This window comes from Elephas maximus, chromosome X (assembly GCF_024166365.1).
Source record: "Elephas maximus indicus isolate mEleMax1 chromosome X, mEleMax1 primary haplotype, whole genome shotgun sequence".
NCBI lineage: Eukaryota > Metazoa > Chordata > Mammalia > Proboscidea > Elephantidae > Elephas > Elephas maximus.
Genome location: NC_064846.1, coordinates 68,990,306 through 69,008,837, shown reverse-complemented (window position 1 = coordinate 69,008,837; position 18,532 = coordinate 68,990,306).

The window sequence follows — 18,532 nt, the reverse complement described above, 5'->3', positions numbered from 1 at the left end:
TTGTTTAAAGTGACTAAATTTGTAGCAATTTGGTTCTCAGCAATAGAAAACTAATACATTAAACTTTGAGGTGAAAATGAATCAGGAAATTAAGAATTCCTCTTGTTTGAAAAGTCAGCACCTGAAAAAAAAATCCTTCTACTTAAATCATGGAACATTTGTTTCTATGATGCACATATGATGTCTAAAATATTCTGCTGTGACCTCTGCTAAGAACTCTCCCTAACTCTCTTATCTGTTCAAACTTTTCGGACTTCTGAATACCTACGGAGAACTATTATTCACTTCTAAATGGAGCAGCACAGGAAATGTAAGGTAGTGGGTGTTAGCAAAGCCATACATACGGTGTGAGGATAACACAACACATTGCAATAGTGTCCATTGTCAGCATAATTCATTTCACAGTGAATCTATTATATAAATAATCTATAACAATAATGTGAAAATTTAAGAGCAATTGGCCAGTTGTTATTGTACAGAAGCCACAGCTTGTAGAATTATTCACACTTAGAGCCTCTGCAATGCCTTCCATCTCTCTTTCAAATCCACAACACTCCCATGCTTGAATTGCCGTGAAGAGGAAAAGAAATAACGTAATAATCTATTGTCATTTCACATTTAATAAAATCAAACTTGGTTTTATTGGATCATTCCTATCCTTAGCTGAGTTCAATAACCATATACAGAGCCTTTGTTATTTGAGGTAAGTAAACTGAAATCATTTGTTGAAACAGCATATTATTTATGATGCTTTTAACATTTCGTTTCTTATTAGTGTTAACCCATAGGATGAGGTTTCAGGTTAACAATGTGTATTACAACCTTGCCTCACCATTTTTGAACTTCAGAATCAAATCTTGGCCATGAAACATACAGGCTACAAGCAAAAAGAAAGATGTAGTTTTGAAATATACATATATAGAGAGAGTGACAGAGAACAAAATAAAGCCCTTTAGCAAAAGTTGTTAAATTAAATACATATTTAAAAAAGCAAGTTAAATACATATATGCATAAATACATATATTTAGCTTAGCATGTTTTGCTAAAAGGCTTTATTTTCTCCTGGAGACAACAAGGTATACAAAGGAGAGTAATACGAACTTTAGTAAGTAATATAACTACAAAAAAAACCCCTATGCCTTCGAGTCAATTCCGACTCATAGTGACCCTATAGCGATTCTATAGGACAGAGTAGAACTGCCCCATAGGGTTTCCAAGAAGTAGCGAGTGGATTCAAATGGCCAACCTTTTGGTTAGCAGCCAAGCTCTGAACCACTGCACCAACATAATAATCCATATACAGTGAAATCTGTGAGAGCTGGAAGTCGACAGGGCTGCCCTTTTTCTCCGGGTCTCACAAGTTTCCCACCTTTGATAGGATGCAGTCTTACCACTTTTCTATCACTCTTTTTAATGGAAAATATTTTAGTTTTACTTTTCTGACAATGTCTTGTTATTTAATGCTGTTTTAGCAGAAATACCACAAGTGGATGGCTTCAACAAACAGAAATTTATTCTCTCACAGCCTAGTAGGCGATAAGTTAGAATTCAGGGTGCCAGCTCCAGGGGAAGGCTTTCTCTCTGTATCGGCTTTGGAGCAAGGTTTTGTCATCAATCTTCCACTAGTAAAGGAGCTTTCTCAGCACAGGGACCCCGGGTCCAAAGGATGCACTATGCTCCCGGTGCTTCTTTCTTGGTGGTATGAGGTCTCCCTGTCTCTCTGGTCTCTTCTCTCTTTTATATCTCAAAAAAGATTGGCTCAAGACACAATTCCATCCTATAGCTTGAGTCCTACCTCATTAACTTAACTACCACTAATCCCACCTCATCAACATCATAGAGATAGGATTTACAACACACAGAAAAATCACATCAGATGACAAAATGGTGGACAATCACACAACACTGGGAATCATGGCCTAGCCAAATTGATACACATATTTTGGCGGGACACAATTCAATCCATGACAGACAAATTTCCGCCTTACACAGGTTCTGGCTTTTATAGGTTTTACGGTATCTTAAAAAAAAAAAAAAAATTTTTTTTAATAGCCAGTCAGTCACTTGTCTTCTCCATCGGTAAGTCATTATATATTATGATATTAAGAGCATTATCAGAACTCTTAGTTCTTCAAGAGATTTGGGATCTTGAGGGGTATGAAGTTGGAAGGGAAATACTGATATCTGAATTTCTACTAGAGGCCAGACACTGAATTAATGTATGTATGCATGTATGTGTGTGTGTGTGTATATATATATATATGTGTATATCCTTATGTGGAAACCTTAGTGGCATAGTGGTTAAGAGCTTCCTCTGCTAAGCAAAAGGTCAGCAGTTCAAATCCACCAGCCACTCCTTGGAAACCCTATGGGGTTACTATTAGTCGGAATCAACTCGATGGTAATGGGTTATCCTTTTGTGATCCTCATAATAATAAAAAAGATTCTAAGAGGCTAGTGTTATTTTCACCTGTCGCTCAGACAAATTAAGTAAACTGATCATGATAACTCGGTTAATAATGGGCAGACCTAATATTCAAACTCTGGTCTGCATGCCACAAAAATCCATGCATTTTCAGAAAAAAATTGGTATTCTTTGATTAAAAAAAAAACAGCTTGACACCTATGTACATTTAAATAAGAAATGATAATTTCCAGGTATACTTAATCTCCAAATTAAGTAATATAAATTATAAAATAAGGAGCCCTGGTGGTGCAGTGGTTAAAAGGACTCACCTGCTAACTGAAAGGTAAGCAGTTGGAACCCACCAGCAACTCAGTGGAAGAAAGATGTGACAGTCCACTTCTGTAAAGATTTACAGCCTTGGAAACCCTTTGGGGCAGTTCTATTCTGTCCTATAGGGTCACTGTGAGTCAGAATTGACATGCCAGCTGTGGGTTTAGTTTTGGTTTTGGATGGTGTAGAAGAAGACTTTTAGAACTCATGCCTTCTAGGCAAACTTGGGTTCCAAGTAATTTCCTGAAACTGCTTAAGGGAGTAAATTAAACAAAATGCAGGAAAACAATGACTTTGATTCTTTGAAGTTTAAAAGGGCATAGGAATATAAGACCTAGGACCATGAGATTGAGTGACATAAAATAAAATGGTGATTTATATGGGGCAGTGTCCCATTGTTTGGCATGGTTTGTCCTGATCCAACCTATCATATTCTATAAATCAATCTCAGCCTTCCCCATGGTTTGACTTCATAAGCTTATGGAAGCAAACTCGATCCTCTTGCTGGGTTTGGTGGTGTGTGTCGTTTCAAGCATCTTTCAAATTAAGGAAGCATCAGATTACTTTCCATATTTTGTGTTTCTACAGAAGAACAAAATCAGCTGATTCAGGCAATACTTATTTATAACCTATTCAAAGTTGAAAAGTTTTAATCTCTAAAGCCTTAAGAGAAATTGTATAACATGAGTTCTTGCTCTATAGAAATGCCTCTAATGGATCAATAGAGACAAGATGTAATTTTTGAAAAGTCAATAAATTCCCAAATTTAATTCATAGCTCACACTCTAAGGAATTTATTCTTACCTGTAAAAGAGATCGCTCAGTTTCAGATACTTATTCTATGTCTTAGTTGTCTAGTGGTGCTATAACCGAAATACAACAAGTGGGTCGCTTTAACAAACAGAAATTTATTTGCTCACAGTTTAGGAGGACAGAAATTCAAAATCAGGATGCCGACCCTAGGGGCAGGCTATCTCTGTCTGTCAGCACTGGGCAAACATTCTTGTCTGTTTCTCTTGGATCCTTGGCGATCTTCATGTGGGATGGCATCTGTCTTCCCCCATCTCTACTTGCTTTTCTGTTCTAACCTTCTCTTTTTATATCTCAAAAGTGATTACCTTAAAACACACCCTACACTGATATCTCCTCTTAACATAGAAAATCTGTCCTTAAATGGAATTATAACCACACGCACAGGGGTTAGAATTTACAACACATGTTTTGGGGGACTCAATTCAACACATAACATTCTAGGCCCCCCAAATTCATGTCCTTCCCACATGTAAAACACATTCACCCCATCACATCATCCTAAAAGTCTTAAATCCATTCCAAGTCCAAAATTTCATCTTCTGAATCATCTAAATCAAATATCAGTAAGACTTTAGGCAGATTCCATCCTGAGGCAAAATTCTTCCTCTTCTGTGAACCTATGAAATCTAGAATACAAATAATCTGTTTCCAAAGTACAATGGTGGAACAGGTACAAGGTAGACATTTCCATTAAAAATGGGAGAAATTGGAGAAAAAGAGGTAATGGGCACCAAGCAAGTCCAAAACCCAGCAGAAAAAATTACATTAATTCTCAAGCCTTTAAAATAATCAGCTGTTCTCTGAGACCATCTGGACAATGGCCCTGTCCTCCACACTCTTGGTGTTGGCCATGCTGTCTGGGTTCTGGGTGGAGACCGCTCATCCCTGGGCTTCAGCTCCACCTTCCAGGTCCACTGGGATGGCAACTCCACTCCCCCAGCTTCAGGTTCCCCATTCTCCTAGTCCATCTGAGTGGTGATCCCACCCTTTGGTGACTGTTAGGCCTGGTTCTTCTGCCCCCTCAGCATGCCTCCACTTTGAGTGGTGGCCCTATCCTGTTGGCACAACTAAATGGCAGCCCCACACAGAGGGAAAGATCAAAGCCTACAGCCTTCAGTATGGATTACACATCAATTTAAAGAAAAAAAAAAAACCTTCACAACTGGACCAATAAGCAATATCATAACAAATGGAGAAAATATTGAAATTGTCCAGGATTTCATTTTACTGGGATCCACAATCAACATCAATGGAAGCAGGAGTCAAGAAATCAAACAATGTATTGCACTGGGCAAATCTGCTGCAAAAGACCTCTTTCGAGTGTTAAAAAGCAAAGATGTCACTTTAAGGACTAAGGTGCTCCTGACAAGCCATAGTATTTAAAATCACCTCATATGCATGTGAAAGCTGGACGATGAATAAGGAAGAAGAATTGACGCCTTTGAGTTGTGGTGTTGGTGAAGAATATTGAATATACCATGGACTGCCAGAAGAACAAACAAATCTGTCTTGGAAGAAGTACAGCCAGAATGCTCCTTAGATGAGAGGACGATCTAGAGGATCATGGCACCACCCTTTGAAACTGATGCAACCTTACTTCCTCCTTCCTATGCTCTTCCCAACAGTTCTGCTGATTTCCACACTGTTCCAGGGATGGTCCTTTTCTTGGACGACAACACATGCTCCTTTGGCCTGCTGACTGCTTATAGAATTGCAAGAGGCAGACAGATTTCCTTCCTTTCCTCCAATGTCTGTCTCCCTTCAGTCTAAGCTGATTGGTGTTCTGCCGTGGTAGTTGGTTAGATCCATCAGTCACAGGTTTTATCTCTTTAACGAAAGATTGAGTCACCAAGGCTTTGGTTAGAGTTTTACAGCATGTGTCCTTAGTTTGTACAACAGAATTCTCCAAACTTTAAGTTTTGTCTTCATTTTGCAGATTTTGTTATTAAGTCCGTATCTTTTCTCTCGCATTTTAATATGAGGGGCAAGGAGAAACCATGCAGTCTCTTTAAGATCTTGCTTAGAAATGCCCTCAGCCAAATATCCAAGTTCATCACTTACAAGTTCTACCTTGCCCCAAACATTTGAACGTAACTCAGGCAAGATTTTTGCCACTGAATAAAAAGCATCACCCTTCCTCCGTGGTCCAATCACGTGTTCACCATTTTCTTTTAAAGCCTCACCAGAAGCACAGTTAATGTCCACATGCTTAGCAACATTCTGTTGACAGCGCCATATGTATTCTCTAAGGTGGTAGAGACTCGATCTATGGCTCTCCTCACTTCTTTCTGAGCCCTCATCAGAATTGCCTTTGACACCCGTAATTCCACCAAAAGTCTCTTCAGTCCAATCTAGGCTTTTACCACTAAGCACCTTAAACCTCTGCCAGCCTCCACTCATTACTCAATTCCAAAACCACTTCCACCTTTTAGGTATTTTTTAGAACAGCACCACATTCTTTGCTACAAAATTCTTAGTTTTATCTACTGCTGCTATAATAGACATAGGAGTGGGTGGCTTTGAAAAATAGAAATTTATTTCCTCATAGTTTAGAAGGCTAGAAGTTCAAAATCAGGGTGCCAGCTCTAAGGGAAGTCTTTCTCTCTCTGGGGGAAGTTTGACGTCTTTTTTTCCTTGGCTCCTTGGTGATCTTCATGTTGCGTAGCATCTGTCTGCCCCCATGCTTACTTTTTGGTCCTAATCTTCTCTTTTTGTATCTCAAATGCGATTGGCTTAAAATACACCATACGCTGGTATGGCTTCTTAACATAACAAAACCCATTCACAAACAGGATTACAGGTAGTCCCCGATTTACCATGGGGTTCCGTTTTGATGACTCCGTTGTAAATCAGTTCTGACATAAATTGAATACCTCTTTTTTTTTGTTTTTCTTTATTACTGCCTTTTATTATCAGTATCGTTATAAAGCCAATCTTTAATTGTTGGCAAGTGAACATCTAATAATGACAACATTAGCAAATAACGCCACACTGCAACATTGTATGTAGTACATATTACTAAAGATGTACAAAAAATAAAAAGCTGATGGTTGTAAGTGAGTTTTGTTGTAACTCGATTATGTTGTAAGTCAGGGACTACCTGTATAGCGGTAGGTATAACCAAGAAAAAAAAAAAAACTCACTGCTGTGGAGTCTAACTCCAACTCATAGAGACCTATAGGACAGAGTAGAACTGCCCCACAGCACTGGGTTTTTGTTAAATCTTTATGGAAGCGGACTGCCACATCTTTCTCCCACAGAGCAGCTGGTGGGTTTGAACTGCCGACCTTCTGCTTAGCAGCCAAGAGCTCAACCCTGTGCCACCAGGGGCCCTTAGCTACAGCTCTAGAGGTTAGCACTTACAACACATATTTTGGGGGGACACAATTCAAGCCATATCATTCTATTTTTAAGTTCATGGAATTGTGTATGATTCTATATTTAACTTTAAATGTCTCTCTGCTATACAAAAAGTGAATGCTACAGTTAAAGGAGTACAAAAAAGGAATAATTTCTGATTGCTGAAAACTATTTTCATAGTAATAATAGGAGATCATTAAGGTCGTGTGTCAGCTCGGCTGGGCCATGATTCCAAGTGGTTTGGCAGTTATGATGTAGTTTGGCAGTCATTTAATGATGTAATCACCTCCATGATGAGATCTGACATAATGTGATCACCTCCATAATGGGATCTGCTGTGAGCAGCCAATCAGTTGAGAATTTCCTTGGAAGTGTGGCCTGCATGCAACATATGTGGACTTTCTGGTGAAGCTCACAGTCTTTTGCTTGCTCTGGATCCTGCAGCTGTCTCCTGTTATCTGACCTCCAGTTCTTGGGACTTAAGCTAGCAGCTGACCTGCTGATCTTGGGTTCACCAGCCCCTGCTGCTACTTGAGTCAGGAGAAGCCTCAAGCCTGACCCACAGACTTGGGGCTTGCCAGCCTTTACAACCACATGAGCCATTTCCTTGATATAAATCTTTCTCTTTATATATATATATACACATATACTATTACATATATAGGCACTTCACTGGTTTTGCTTCTCTAGAGAACCCAGCCTTAGACATTTGGCACCAAGAGTGGTTCTAAAGAAACAAAATTTTAAGAATGAATTTTCTAAATTGGTCCTCAAATCTCGTTAGTCTTAAAGATTTTGGTGACTCTGACTCCAGTAGTAAAGAGGGCACCACTAATCCATGGCTTGAGGTGGCAATAGAAATGTGCAAAATATCACCACCAATAAATCAGGTATTGGTGAGAGGTGAGGCTCTGGGTGATTGTGTGCTCGATACCTTTCTACAATTCTGTCATAATGAGAAGTGTAAGGAAATTGGTTGGTTGGTACTACTTTAGTTAGACAAAATGATGAAAGAAAGAGATGAGCTCAGGGCTTCAGAGTCAAAGCTTAAGCACCGCATAAATCATGTCAAAGTTTACACATGTGCCTTGAAAGAAAGTCTTATTTCTTATAGTAAAAGAGCTGATATTGTTGAAAACTAAACCCAGAGTCTTATCATAAAAGTAGCTGAATTACAACCCCAACTGAATTCCCAAACTTGAGTGATGATCTATCAGGTTAGATCCACAGACCTACACGTGGAATGCCCTGAGGACATACCTTTTACCACAACTGTGAGGAAGAAATTTTTGAAGGGAGTGCCAGCATCCTTGAAGAATGCTGTGATTGCTATTTTAGGTAAGTCGGATTTGACAGTGGGAACTGCCCTAACTGAATAAAGACGCCTAACTCCAGGGGGGATGATTTGACTCTGTGGTGGTAAGCACAAAGTGGTGGCACCCAATCAACAAAGACAAAGTGGGCATTGTTTTCCATAATGGACAGCGGAGTCAAAGTGGTAATCAGGATAGTCTGACTCATTTGGACTTATGGGATTGACACCTTAGTCCTAGTATCCCTAGGATTGAAATATACAGGAAATCTACTTAATATTTGCTTGATCTGTACAAGTGAATGAATTCTAGGTCAAGTGAACAGCAATCTAACCAATTGCCAAAATAGAGAGTCACGGCCCCCCAATAAATTCCAATATTTGACCAAGTATACAGACACACAACCCCTTGAACAAAAGGGAGGCTGGGTTCTCTTGAGGAAGGACTCCGCTACATTGCAAAAAATTTATACTGTTAATCTTTCTCCTTGCCTCCCCAAAAGGGTTCCACAGCCTTTTATGAGAGTGACAGTTCATTGGGGTAAATGAAATAATCAGACTTTTGGGGGATTACTGGATACAGTCCCTTACCTGACACTGATTGCTGGAGACCCAAAACGGCATTGTGGCCCACAAGTCAGAGTGGGGGCATATAAAAGTCAGGCTAGTTTTAGCTCATGCCCATCTCACAGTAGTCCAGCAGGCCCCCAAACTCATCCTGTAGTGATTTCTCCAGCTCCAGAATGCAGAAATGGAATAGGTATACTCAGCTACTAGCAGAGCCCCCATATTAGATCTCTGACAAGTGGAGCAAGGGCTATTATGGTAGGAAAAGCCAAGTGGAAGCCATCAGAACAGCCCCTACCTAAGGAAATAATAAACCAAAAGCAAAACCGTATTCCTGGATGGACTGTAGAGATTAGTGCCACCATCAAGGACTTGAAGGATGCAGGGGTAGTTATTCCCACCACATCCCCTTTCAACTCACCTATTTGGCCTGTGCAAAAAACACATGGATCTTGGAGAATGACAGTGCATTATCAAAAATTTAACCAAGCAATGACTCCAATTGTAGCTGCTGATCCAGATGTGGTTTCATTACTTAAGCAAATTAATACATCTCCCGGTACCTGGTATGCAGCTATTGATCTAGCTAATATCTTTTTCTCCATTCCCATTTCAAAGGACCACTAGAAGCAGTTTCCCTTCAGCAGAAAAGGCCAGCAATATACTTTCATGTCCTACCTCAAGGGTATATCAACTTTCCAGCTTTATGTCATAATTTAGGGTCTTTGATTGTCTTTCCATTCCAGAACACGTAACATAGGTCCATTACATTGATGATATTATGCTGGCTGGACCTAATAAGGAAGAAGTGCTGATTACTCTGGACTTATTGGTAAGACATTTGCATGCTAGAGGGTGGGAAATTGATCTATTAAAAATTCAGGTGCCTTCCTCCTCAGTGAAATTTCTAGGGGTTCAGTGGTGTGGGGCGTGTTGAGATATTCCTCCTAAAGCAAAGGATAAGTTAGTGCATCTAGCCCCTCCTACACTAAAAAGGAGGCAAAGCACCTACTGGGACTCCAGATTTTGGAGGCAAAATATCCCTCATTTGGGTGTGCTACTCCAGTGTGTTTATCAAGCGACTGAAAAAGCTGCTCATTTTGAGTGCAGCCCAAAACAAAAGAAGGCTGTACAACAGGTTCAGGCTGCCATGCAAGTGGCTCTGCCACTTGGGCCATATAATCTGGCTGGTTCAATGGTACTTGAAGTGTCAGTGGCAGGTAGAGATGCTGTTTGGAGTCTTTGTCAGGCTCCTATTGGTGAATCACAGTGCAGACTCCTAGGATTTTGGAGCAAAGCCCTGCCACCCTCTGCAGAAACAGGTTTTAGCTTCTCACTAGGCCTTAGTAGAGACTTAATGCTTAAATGAGGGTCACCAAGTAACCATGCAGCCTGAGCTGGCCATCATCAACTGGGTGTTGTCTGACTCACACAGTCATAGAGTTGGATGTGCACAGCAGCATTGCATCATTAAATGAAAGTGATATATACCAGATCAGGTCCAAATAGGACCTGAAGGCACAAGTAAGTTGCATGAGGAAGTGGCCCAAATGTCCATGGTCTCCACTCCTGTGACATTACCTGCCTTCTTCATATCTGCACCTATGACCTCATGGGGAGTTCCTTATGATCAGTTGACTGAGGAAGAGAAAAGTTGTGCCTGATTTAGAGATGGTTCTACACAATATGCAGTCTCCACTCAAAAGTGGACAGTGGCAGCACTGCAGCCCCTTTCTGGGACTTCCCTGAAGGAAGTTCTATCAATGGGTAGAACATCGAGCAGTGCCCCTAGTTGTTCACTGTGCTTGGGAGAAGAAATGGCCTTATGTGTGACTGCAGACTGATTCATGGGCTGTGGCCAATGGTTTGACTGGATAATTAGGGACTTGGAAGGAACATGATTGGAAAATTGGAGACAAGGAAGTATGGGGAAGAGGTATATGGAGATATACAGATAGACCTCTCTGAATGGGCCAACAAAGTGAAGATATTTGTGTCTCATACAAATGTTCACCAAAAGGTGACCTCTGCAAAGGAGAATTTTAACAATCAAGTGAAAAGGATGACACATTCTGTGGAAACCAGTCATCCTCTTTCCCCAGGCACTTCCATCGTTGTTCAGTGGCCAATGAACAAAGTAGCCATGGTGGCAGGGATGAAGGTTATGCATGGGCTCAACAACGTGGACTTCTACTCACCAAGGCTGACTTGTCTAAAGCCACTGCTGAATGCCCAATCTGTCAGCAGCAGAGACCAACACTGAGTCCCCGATATGGCACCATCCCTCAAGTTGATCAACCAGCAGCCTGATGGCATGTTGATTACATCGGACTGCTTCCTTCATGGGAAGGGCAGTGATTTCTTCTCACTGGAATAGACAGTTACTCTGGATATGGATTTGCCTTCCTGCACACAATGCTTCTGCCAAAAGTACTATCTGTGGACTTACAGAATGCCTTATGCACTGTCATGGTACCCCACACAGCATTGCCTTGGATCAAGGGACTCATTTCACAGCAAATAAATCATGCCAATGGGCCCAGGCTCATGGAAAGTCACTGTTTTTTACCATGTTCCCCATCATTTTGAAGCAGCTCACCTGATAGAACAATGGAATGCCCTTCTAAAGACACAATTACTGTGCCAGCTAGGTGGCAATGCCTTGTAGGGATGGGGCAATATTCTCGAGGACACTGTGTATGCTGTAAGCCAGTGTTCAATAAATGGTGCTATTTCTCCCATAGCTAGGATTCATGGGTCCAGAAATGAAGAGGTGAAAATGGGAGTAACCAGTCACAAAATTTTTGCTCCCTGCTCCTCAGACCTTATGCTCTGTGGGTCTTGAGGTCTATATTCTAAAGGAATGAATGCTCCCACATGGAGACACATCACTGATTTCACTGAACTGGAAGTTAAGAATGCCACCCGGCCCCTTTGGACTTATGCCTCTGGATCAGCAGGCAAAGAAAGGAGTTACCATTTTGGCTGGCATGACTGATCCTGATTACCAAGAGGTAATCAATTGATATTACATAATGGAGATAAAGAAAAGTATGTATGGAATGTAGGAAATCCCTGAGTGTGTCTTTTGGTACTACCATGCCCCCTGATTAAAGTCCATGGAAAACTACAGCAACCCACTTCCGACATGACTACTAATGGCCCAGACCCTTCAGGAATGAAGGTTTGGCTCACCCCACCAGGCAAAGAGCCATGACCAGCTGAGGTGCTTGGTGAGGGTAAAGGGAATATGGAATGAATGGTGGAAGAAGGTAGTTGTAAATATCAGTTATGATGACGTGATCAGTTGCAGAAATGAGGTCTGCAATTTTTATGAGTATTTCTTCCTTGTATGAGTGCATCTAATATTTTTTGCCTTCTTCACTTTTAAAATATAAGATGTAAAAAGGGCTAGTGCATTTTGGTTTTATGCCTGTTAGTTGCATCATATTAAGCTCAAGTATGACTTTATAATTGTCTTTATTCAGAGATTATGTATGATTTAGATAAAGGAATTATAAAAAGATCTAGAACTATTTTTGTTTTTTTTTGTTTTGTTTTCTATAGGACAAAGAAAGCCTCATTCATATTTCATAGATAATATTTAAGTCTAATATTTAACAAAAATTTAAGAGTTAGATTTGTTTAAATATAGATAAATAAAAAATAAAAACCTATGTTTTGCTTGCTTTATGTTTGTTGTTTGTTATATCCATAGAATATGACTTGTCTACTTATTTTTCATATTTTGCTTTTTTTATTTTAGATATTCAATTTATGTGGGCTTTGTTTTTTTATTTTCTATTTTAATGAGATTTTGCAACAAAAGCTACCCTGAAAATGAGATGAAATATTGCAGGTGTGTGCATCCTGGTAAGATATATTTAATAAATATGTAAATAAATCAATTTATCTCTCCCCTCAGGCAGAAAAGGTGTATGAATTTATAAGCACCACTTTAAATTCTACTGAGTGCACCCAAAGTCTTTCCAGGAGATATTGGAAAGAAAGTTTAAATTTTATGTTTGTCATACGGACATACAATATTGGCACCATCATATACAATTCCTTACTCCAAATTCAGAAACGGCATGACAGATCTGAAACCTAGCATTATTTACTGTTTCCAGTCAAGTTTCATAAAGCAGAGGAAGAGTGAATACAACCAGACTCAAAATTATAATATGCCATTCTATTCTAGTCTGACAAATGAAGTAAACACTTTATGTGAACTCTCTTCATCTGATTTCGACAGGCAGAATGATATTTGTCTAGCCTGGTAAAACTGGCAGTCTTACACACTTTGCATCATGTAAAGTATGAAAACATGCACAATTGCTTGTGAAATTTCAAAGTAAACCAAACTAAATAAGTACAATAAATATACTGAAATACTATTTGTGACTATGTCTATAAGAGAAATGTGAGGTAGGAATATGAGAAAAAATATACGAGAAGTAAATATTTTACTTCAATTTCATGCATATTTCCAACAAAGGAATTTTGAATCTTTTTCTCAAGTCTCTTTATTACTTCTCTTGTGTAAACATAGTACACATATTATACAATAATTTGTGTTTTCTAATGAGCCTGTCAATTGTCTAACTTTGATTTTCTCATTAAGTTCTCCGTGTTTTTTTTTTTTAATAGAAAATAAAGATTTGTAAATTTAAGGCTGGAAAAGAACAAAAAATATTTCACATGAAATGACATTCTATAAAGCAAAAACTTATGGATGGCCATACTGGGTCAAATTAATGATGTATCCAATCAGGTATTCTTTCTCAAAGCAAAGAATGTCTTCGATGTCACAGATGGTTTCTTGGGTATTATTTTCAAAAGACTAAGAAAAAAAATTATATCTTTATATCTAAATGGTGCTTTAGAGTTCACAGTCTATTTACCACAACCCTATGAGATAGTGACCCCAACAATAGGAGATTAAAAAAAAAAAAAGCAGATGGAACTGGTAGTAATGGTTTTAATTGCCATATTATTTTATATATGAGAAAACTGAAAAAACTCATCGTACATTTTCATGGCTAATAAATGGATACCAGGCCATCAAAACCTTCTGACTCCTATTTAATTATTTTGACCACCATACATCCATGAGCATGCTAGTTTCTCTTCAAAAACCCATTTTAGAGCTATCATCCATGTAGCTATCTAAGCATTTAAACCATTTTATATGTTCTTTTTGTAGCATTTATTGAGAACAATGTAATCCATGTATTATTTTATTTACTTAGCCAAAGTTTGCTTTCACAAACATTATCCAAGTTCTGACACTCTAGTATGTTATGAAAAAATATGCATCCAATTTGGCATGATTCTGTACATTTCAACTGTAACTCGTCTCAGCTTTTATCTTTATAAAATAGTTATAATCTTTTTTGAATCAATCCCCCAAATCATTATATTAATCGATTGTACAATCAATGCCCATGACAGGAGTCAAGAAATCAAACCGTCTATTGCATTGGGCAAATCTGCCACAAAAGACCCCTGTAAAATCTTAAAAATAAGGATGTCACTTTGATGACTAAGGTGCACCTGACACAAGCCATGGTCTTCTCAATAGCCTCACATGCATGCGAAAGCTAGACAATGAATAAGGAAGACCAAAAAAGAGTTGATGCTTTTGAATTATGGTGTTGGTGAAGAATATTGACTGTATCCTTGTCTGCCAGAAGAACAAACAAACCTGTCTTGGAGGAAGTACAGCCAGAATGCTCCTTGGAAGTGAGGATAGCAACATGTTATCAGGAGGGACCAATCACTGGAGAAAGACATAATGCTTGGTAAACTTGAGGGTCAGCAAAACAAAGAGGAAGACCCTCAATGAGATGGACTGACAAAATGGCTAGAACAATGGGCTCCAACATACTTACCACTTTGGGGATAGCACAGGTTTCGTTCTGTTATACATAGGGTCACTATGAGTAGGAGGTGACTCAACTGCAAACAACAAAAACAACAAACTGATCCCCAATAAAGAATAATTGCTTTGCTTTAACCTGAAAAGCAACATTAATATCTTCTACCCAATTTAAGGTTCATATACTTCAAGAAGCAAATTCTTTTCATTAAACTTTTGGAAATTTTGGAAAAGAAGTAATTCCTTCTGTAGTGCCTATTTTAGGCTACAAAACTGGCCTGGAAAAGGCAAAATTAATAGCAGAAAGTTTCTACATGTTAAAGAATAATGCTGAAAATTACCGTGGGTGAAATGGTTATAAAACCAACCATATTAATTTTTTCAGATTAGTCTGTAAGCTATTAATAACAAATAATCCAAGCCTGTATTTAAACAAAAACCTCTTATGATATTCTCCAAATCATTGTTCTACCATTTTTATATGTAAACCATAGAGTGAAAGACTGTTGAAAGAAGCATTACTAAATGGTATCAGTTTAAACAAATAAGACATACGCACATTTACCATCTTCCCACATCTTTGCTATCAGCTGGAAAATATACTACTATTAAAACAGGTCAACCACCCCTCTGTCAGTTTGTCATACTGTGATGGTTTGTGTGTTGCTATGATGCTAGAAGCTATGCCACTGGTATTTTGAATACGAGTAGGGTTACCCAAGGAGGACAAGTTTCAGCAGAGCTTCTAGAACAAGAAAGAATAGAAAGAAAGACCTGGCAATATACTTCTGAAAATTAGTAGAGGGTAAAGTAATGGGTAGAGCAAATGAGGAAAACCCTCAACAAGATGGACTGACACAATAGCCTCAACAATGGGCTCAAGCATATCAAAGATCACGGAGATATTACAGGACCAGATAATATTTCATTCTGATATATGTAAGGTCGCAGCAGTAGTAGCTGCTCCAACAGCAATTAACAATAACAACCACAACATTAAAACACATAAGGTAGTAGAAGGCGAAAGTTTTAATGTTGGAAAAATATAACTGGTAAAGTTCCTGATAGCTGCTTCTATTAGAGAATTTTATTTATTATAAGTAGTTAACAGGTTCATGTTGTTAGGTGCCGTCAAGTCATTTCCAACTGATAGCGACACTATGTACAACAGAAGGAAACACTGCCCGGTCCTGTGCCATCCTCACAATCGTTGTTATGCTTCAGTCCATTGTTGCAGCTACTGTGTCAATCCATCTCATTGAGGGCCTTCCTCTTTTTCACTGACCCTCTACCCAACATGGTGTCCTTCTCCCTGATAACATATGCAAAGTATGTGAGACAAATCTTTTGCCATCCTTGCTTCTAAGAAGCATTCTGGCTGTACTTCTTCCAAGACAGATTTGTTTGTTCTTCTGGCAGTCCAAGGTATATTCAATATTCTTCACCAACACCATAATTCAAAGGCATCAATTCTTCTTTGGTCTTCCTTATTCAGTGTCCTGCTTCCTCATGCACATGAGGTGATTGAAAATACCAAGGCTTGAGTCAGGAGCACCTTAATCCTCAAAGTGACATCTTTGCTTCTTAACACTTTAAAGAAGTCTTTTGCAGCAGATTTGCCCAATGCAATATGTCGTTTGATTTCTTGACTGCTCCTTCCATGGGTGTTGATCCAAATAAAATGAAATCTGTGACAACGTCAATCTTTTCTCCATTTATCATGATGTTGCTTATTGGTCCAGTTGTGAGGATTTTTGTTTTCTTTATGTTGAGGTGCAATCCATACTGAGGGCTACAGTCTTTGGTCTTCATCAGTATGTGCTTCAAGTCTTTCTTCACTCATTAACAACCTGTGATATGCAGATGATACAACCTTGCTTGCTGAAAGTGAAGAGGACTACAGGTTCATAGGATGTTGTTATTCATTAAGTAGCTTTTTTGGGCTTTATTATGAGCAATTAGTAAAAATTGTCAGTAAAACAATTAATCATTCAGTAATTCATTATGTCAACACTTATTGAAGTTTGTCACACTCCAAGTGCTGTGATAGGAGCTTGAAAAATCTTCAGGTAGAGATAAACATATAATGTAATAAAATTTTGTGATAAATACTGGAATAGCATAATATTTAGCAAAACACTATGGTAACGCAGATACATGTGCACGAGAATCATGTAAAAGAATTGTCACAGCAGCACTGTTTATAAAAGAAACTGAATAAAACTCAAATATCCATGAACAGACACATCCATGAAAGAGTAGAGCAGAAAAATAAATTCAGATATATTCATAGAATGGAATCCTATGCAGCTACGAAAAAAAAAAAAACTATTGTTACACAAAACAGTAGATTTTGGATGAATCTTATATATATAATATTGAGTGAAAAAAGCCAGATACAAAAGAACACATACTATGGTACTGTTTATATATATATATATATATAATTTTAAATACACATAAATAATCTCTTTGGGGACAGAAATCAGAAATGTGGTTACCTTGAAGTAAGTAAGACAAGGTAGTAGCTGGTGGGGGGAGTGGAGAAAAGGAGGCTTCTGGAGTGCTGATAGTGTTCAATATCTTGATCTTGGTGGTTGTTATACAGGTGTTTTCACTTTGTAAAAACTCATTGAGCTGTACTCTTAATATTTGTGTTCTTTGCTACCTGCATATTACATATTGTATTTCTGTTTAAAAGTTTTAAAACTATATTGTAGATTAAAGAAAGCAAGAGGAAAGAGTTAACACATTCCTCATATGTAAAATAAAATTTTGCCAGGCACACAGTGAATGCTTGATGAAACTTAGCTATTATTATAAATTTAGGCTTTGTAGGATGAATAAAACTTCTCCTAGGAAGAAAAGCCTAGGGAAGAGCATTCAAGGCAAAGGAAACAACATGAATAAAGACATGGAGGGATGAAATTATTTGGAAAATCAAACAATGATTTCAAATTATGAGCTCTGAGTCAGAAAGCCCTAGGTTTAAGTACAGGCTCTGCCACTTACTATGTGTATATCCAAAAAAAAAGAAAATCTCACTGCCGTCAAGTCGATTCCAACCCATAGCAACCCTACAGGAGAGAGTAGAACTGCCCCATAGGGTTTCCAAGGAGTGGCTAGTGGATTCGAACTGCTGACTTTTTGGTTAGCAGCTGTATCACTTAACCACTGCACCCCTAAGGGCTCCTACTAGGTATATGACCTTAGAAAATCCACTTAGTTTAATCTCTCTAAGCATCACTTCTCTTATCTACAAAATGGAAATTATTTGAGCCCCTCTAGTCTGTCACAAAGTCTGAACTCTAGACTGTCTTTGTTGTTGTTGTGTGCTGCCAAGTTAATTCCGACTAGTAGCAACTCGATAGCACAGAGGAGTATTGCCTCATAGGGTTTCCATGACTGTAATCTCTACAGAAGCAGACTGCCACATCTTTCTCCTGCAGAATGGCTGGTGGGTTTGAACCACAGGCCTTTCAGTTAGCAGCCAGGCACTTTAACCACTGCTTCAGCAGGGCTCCTGTATAGCCTTTACATGGGCCATTAAAAAAAAAACAAAAACACAGTTGCCTTAAGTCGATTCCTACCCATGCTAACCCCATGTTTGTCAGAGTAGAACTGTGCTCCATAGACTTTTCAATGGCTGATTTTTCAGAATTAGATTGCTGGGCCTTTCTTTTGAGGAACTTCTGGGTGGACCCCAACTTCCAATCTTTAGGTTACCAGCTGAGCACATTAACTGCTTGCTCCACCCAGGGACTGCTACTTGGGTCACAAAGTCTCTTAATTCAATTGTTCAATTATGAATCTCTGTTTGCTTAATATTATCAATTACTCACCTGGTTTGCTAAAAGTCAA